Consider the following 6,000-nt stretch of genomic DNA (forward strand, 5'->3'; position numbering starts at 1 on the left):
ATGTATGCATTGTACATGAATCTTATTCCTTCGAAATCTAAGGCATTTTCTAAGCCCTTTTTGATACCAAATCCAAAAGTTTTCCCTGAGTCATATTTTCAGGATGAGCACAACAGCCACCTTCAAAAGTTGCATCATCGGGCATCTTAGTGGATTCTGTGGCCATCCTTCAGGCTCACTCTTGAGAAAACAGGAATTCCTTACTGTGTGTGACTTTACAAGTAAGGCAACACTATTGAGCTTTGCCTTGAGCAAGCACCTGCCCTGCAGCCATTCACAGTTCTTCAGAGAGTTTTTGATGCAAAGCTTAAGAGTATCAGACTCAGGGAATTGTCACGTATTCTAGTACTTCCCAGTTAATATGTGTCATAGCACGAGAATGATCAGGTTTTCGATATACATTGATCGGCATCCCACTGAAGGGTAGAACAGGAAAAGCTGTTCGCAATCTGTAATCGGAGCCATGAGATACCCTTGGTATGCGCCTCCTCCCATGCAAAATGCAGATCAGCATGGTGGGAGTCTTCAGGCTTCTCTTTGCTGTGTTGTCATTCTCCTGGCACAGTCACAGAGTCAGGGTACTACTTGAAGTTTTAGGGTGCATGTGCCTAGCTTCCTGGTCCTACAAACCATAGCAGGATGTTCACAGGCTGCCCACTGCTTTGTATGCAGGAATCCTCCTGGCTGAGTTAGCAGTCAAAGGTGAAAAGCAGCTGGAAACTGTGTGGTGTGCACCTGTAGTTTCTGCATCTGAGATACGGGATGCAAGATGTTCAAGGCCAGCCTGGGCAATGTAGCAAGAACCTACCTCAATTAAACCAACCAACTGAGCAACAAAAACATGAAACCAGGAAAGGCTGCCCTCAGTGGGACCCTGAAGGCAGTCACTTTCAGTGGGCTGCCCCCCACCCCCACCCATCCCCGACAGCAGCAACAGTCGCCTCCTCTGCAACCAGGATTTTTTTTCTCTCTCTCACTTGTGTGGCAACCCTGGTTTCTATTTTAATATTTAGAAGGTAAGTTCGGTTGATGGACACTTTGTGTAATAAAAAGCTCTTTCAGAGTACACGCACACAGACGCACACAGGATAAAAAGTGGCACTCCGGTGCTGTAGCTTTCACGGAGTACATTTGTGGGGCCCAAAGCTTAGTCCTCAGATATGTTTATAGCACTTTAGCCCTGTTTGTGAGTTTGGAACCCTTCCAAAAAAAGAAGAGAAAGACATATATTATTGTTTATAATCTGCTTTATTCCGCCAAACCTTGACTAAACAGACTTGTGGATTGCTGTTTAAATCCTTCAGTGCCTTTAACCACCGATACAGAAAGTGGTTAATGCGTATTCTAAACGAAGCCTGCCATCCACTCCAGGAAATCACTTTAATTGAGGAGCATTAAATGTTAAAATGATGTTTTAAAAAAGGAAAAAGCCAGCACACATGTTGAGTATAAAAGTCCCAGCCTACCAGTAACAGAGTTTCTTGGCTATCATATGCCTCCAGCCTGGGTGAGCTTTAAAGCCTTGCAGTTGACAGGTGTCGAAAAGGTACCTTTAATTCCCTAGGTCCCCATCTGCAGGCAGCCACCCCTCAGCTGGCCAGAGAGCAGTCAGCTTCAAGGACTCCACTTGAGGGAAGAGGGAGCTGTCAAGTCTATGGTTGCTTGTTTTTCTGAAATAATAAACTAGTCCCAGGTGTCTAAAATATGAGGTTTCACCCCAGAGTCCTTGCCTGTGCTTTCCATTGCTGTGGAAGACCATCTGTTAAAAACCTATTTACCATTTTAATGGCAAAAAAAAAAAAAAAAAAGAAAGAAAGAAAGAAAGAAAGAAAGAAAGAAAAAAACTGGAAGGATATGCCAAGACTACTTTTTTCAGTTTGTATTTTATCTTTTGTCTTTTATAGAGCAGGTCCCCTCCCCCCCTTTCACAGATTCCCAAGCCCCACCCACCCACAAGAGATGCTGGTCCAGCTTTGACTAGCAAGAAGATAAAGTGTTATAATAGTAGTATCAGTAGTAACAATAGATAATGATAATAGCAACGACAATAACAATATTAATGATAGCAATAACAAATAACAATAGTAATGCTGATAGCAAGATGATAGCTCAGCCAGTTAATCAATGCCTTTGACCAAGGCTACCAACCTGAGTTTAATCCTTGGGAACCATATAGTGGAAGGAAAGAACCAACTTGTGCAAGTTGCCCTCCAACCTCTGACCTCTACATGTGCACTGCGGCATATGTGCAAGCACATGTACATACATATATACATACATACATACATACATACATACATACATACATAAATGTATTTTAAAACTTAAAAAAAAATACATAAGCTGGGAGGCAGAGGCAGTTGGATCTCTTTGAGTTCAAGGCGTGCCTGCCTGATCTATGGAGGGAGTTCAAGGACAGCCAGGGCTATGCAGAGAAATCCTGTCTTAAAAAGCCAGTAATAAGGCTGGAGAGATGGTTCAGTAGTTAAGAGCACTGGCTGCTCTTCCAGAGGTCCTGAGTTCAATTCCCAGCAACCACAGGGTGGCTCACAACCATCTGTAATGGGATCTGATGCCCTCTTCTGGTGTGTCTGAAGACAGCTACAGTATACATAAAATAAATCTTTAAAATAAAAAGCCAATAATAATAATAGTAATAATACATAAATTCCATGTCCTGGCCTCTGAGCTCTGGCCACCCCATGTCAGTCACCACTTGGAAGCCATTCATGTCGTAGGAGCCCTGACTGTGGTGCTGTTCTTGACCATATTGTGTTGAGAATGGGCCTCCTGTCTGTGAGGTACAGCCTAGGACTTGTTAAATTTAATTACAAAATAATATTCCAGTATGTGTATATCTGAATTCAACCTTGTGTTTGAGGTGAGCAAAGGAAAAAAATCATTCTTAGGACAGGAAACCTTGAAGTCACATTGGCATTAAATAATAATAATAAATAAATAAAGGAACAGAATGAACAGGTGATAAAGAGACAAACGCTTCTTTGGGAGGCTGGCCCTGCTCTCTCTAAAAGGATGTGCTAGCCAAGGCAGATGCTGATGGCTTCAGACACTTAAGTTTGGACAGTTCGTTTCCATGACTCCTTTTAGAAAAGGAGTTTCCATGGAATCATTTGTTTCCTAATGATTGGCCCATTTTACAAGCAGGTTTTCCCTGCCCCTAACTCGTAGCATTTCTCAGGTAGCACTGGCCACACTGTTGCCACCCACGACAGCCATGATCCAGGTAACCAATCCCAGCAGAGCACTCACTGCGCAGCAGCAGAGTGGCCGGCAGAGCCGCCCTGTGACACCAGGAACGAGAGCTCTGAATGATGTATCCTAAGTATGGTAAAAGTGAGTTCCAGAACAGCCAGGGCTACACAGAGAAACCCTGTCTCGAAAAACCAAAAAAAAAAAAAAAAAAAAAAGGGATCGAGCCATTTTTCCTTTGGTGTATGAAGGACATTTTGTGTATGTGTGGGGTTTGGAGGGATTGTTTGTTTGTTTGTTTGTTTGAGACAGGATTTCGTGTAGTCCAGGTTGGCCTTGAACCCACTAATTAGCTGAGAATGCCCTTGAACTCATCCCTACTTCCCAAGTACTAGGATCACAGACACGCCCATCTCAAGTATCAAAAGGGAATCCACTCAGACGCTGAGAATGGTCTCCCTTTTGATCTGTCCTGTAGCTTTAACAGTTGGTTAGAATTCAGGCACAGCCTAAGATCTCTATCCTGTTGTAATTTTAGCTTAGTAGAATCACAGGCCCAAGAACAAAGAGAGCTAGCTAGGAAAGCAATAGGGGCAGGGATGGTTAAGTTTCTACTTGTTCTCAAAGGTGTGTGTGTGTGTGTGTGTGTGTGCCTGTGTGTGAGTCTGCATGTGCACTGGAGTGTGTACCTGTATCCATGTATACGGGTAGGTGCATATGCATGTTAGTGCATGTGCAAATGGAGACCAGCGGTTGGCCTCCAGTGTTGTTCCTCAGGTGTCACCCATTTTATTTCTATTTTCAAAATAAGCAGGATCTTTTAGTAGAACCTGGGGCTCGAAAATGAGGCTAGGCTGGCTGAACAGGGAGCTCCAGGGAGCCGTCTGCCTGGGGCTGGGATTGTCAGCATCCACCATACTTGACTTTGTGTGCTTTCCTCTTGAATTCCGGGACTGAAACAAGGCCAGCTGTTTACCAACTGAGCCATCCCTTCAACCAAGCGGGTCTTATTTAATGCTTTCTGACCTGTGGTTTCTTGTCTGTATCCTTGTTTGCTTGCTTGTTTTGTTTATTTTCTTAATTAGTTTTCTGAGACAGGGTATCTCTGTAGTCCTGGCTGTCCTAGAGCTTTCTATGTAGACCAGGCTGGTCTCAAACTGAGGACGCCCTTGAACTCAAGTCTCCCAAGCATTAGAATCACAGACATGTATCCACCGCATCTCAAGTATTGGAAGAGAATACACTCAGATACTGAGAATCGGCTCAAACTCCCAGAGATTCACCTCCCTCTGCTTCCCAAGTGCTGGGATTAAAGGCACGGGCCACCATGCCTAGCTCCACTTTTTTTTTTTAAGTTATTGTTTTTAATAACGTATACATGTCATGAAAGAAAAGTATTGGATCCCTTTGGTGCTGGAGTTACAAGCAGTGGGAAGCTACTCAATATGGGTGCTGGGAACTAAACCCAGGTCCTCTGGAAGAGCGAAACAGGCAGTTAACCAGTGAGCCATCTCTCCAGCCCCACTCCCACCCTTTCCCTTTGTTATTTAAGCAGCTGCCCTTTTGGAACACCAAGGTGGGAGGTCCTTTTTCCTTCAGTAATCCCAAACGTTTCTACAGCACAGAGTGGAAAAGGCCCAATGGGTTGTTGGCATATTGTACTGAGGACAAGTCAGACTCACAGGCTGCCGACAAGGGGCTGAGAATGGACGCCAAATGAGACTATCCAAGATGGGTTGGCAGCATGTTCCAGTGTTAGTGTGTCACCAATTCATAGGTAAGACTACAGCTGGAAGGCCCCAGAACTTTTCATAGAATATTGTGGTTTTACCTAAAAACCATCCAAGGGACTGCTCTAGCTAAGAGAAAGGGAAAAAAAAAAAAAAAAATATATATATATATATATATATATATATATATATATATTTCCAGTTGATGCCTTCATCTTTTCTATCTTTCTTTGATACATAAGTCAGCAAGACCTTTGGCCATCCTTGACCTAATAAAATACCAACCAAAGGTGATGAATTTGGCAAAGGACCTAAATCTCCTTGATAGCAGACACTGGGGCACAAGGTGTGTCTAAGACTTTGACCAAGTCACAACATCCCAGTGGCAGCAGTAGAGGCCTCAGGCCCAGAGTCCAGCCTCCTAATCTGGACCTTAAGCAAGTCAGTTGAATGCAGTGCTTTAAACAGAAGGTGTGTATCCATGGAGGAGGAGGAGAGAAAGCAAACACAAACGGTGCTAGTCCAGGTGGGCCAGCAGCTAAACAGGTGACAAGAGAGCCCCGGCCACTCTTCCTAGCCAGACTTTATTAGGACTGGCCGGTGGACCATTTCTGCAGTGGGGGAAGGTTTTTTTTTATCTGCATCACCCTCACACAGCAACCCCCAGCCGCCATAGCTATTGGGCATTTGAGATGCAACGAGAGTGAGAACTTTGGTTTCATTTAATATTAATTGCTTTAAATTTAAATAGCCATGTGCACCTTGTAGCTACAGCCCTGGACGGTGCTGATGCTGGGATCATCTCTTCAACAGCAACTCTAACCACTAGGGAAAGGCAACGCTCTAGTTATCTCCGACGGGATCCCCACTGTAAAGAACTGCCATGACTTCAGTGTTGGGGGGGTGGGTTTGTTTTGAAAGATTATTATTATTGTATTAGTATTTGTATTAGTATTGTATTAGTATTATTGTATAGTTATGTGTCTGTGTGAGGATATATCACATAAGTGCTGGTACCTACAGAGTTAGGAAGAGGGTATGGGATCCCCAAGAGCTGGAG

The sequence above is a fragment of the Arvicanthis niloticus genome, chromosome 10 (assembly GCF_011762505.2).
Source record: "Arvicanthis niloticus isolate mArvNil1 chromosome 10, mArvNil1.pat.X, whole genome shotgun sequence".
NCBI classification, from domain to species: domain Eukaryota; kingdom Metazoa; phylum Chordata; class Mammalia; order Rodentia; family Muridae; genus Arvicanthis; species Arvicanthis niloticus.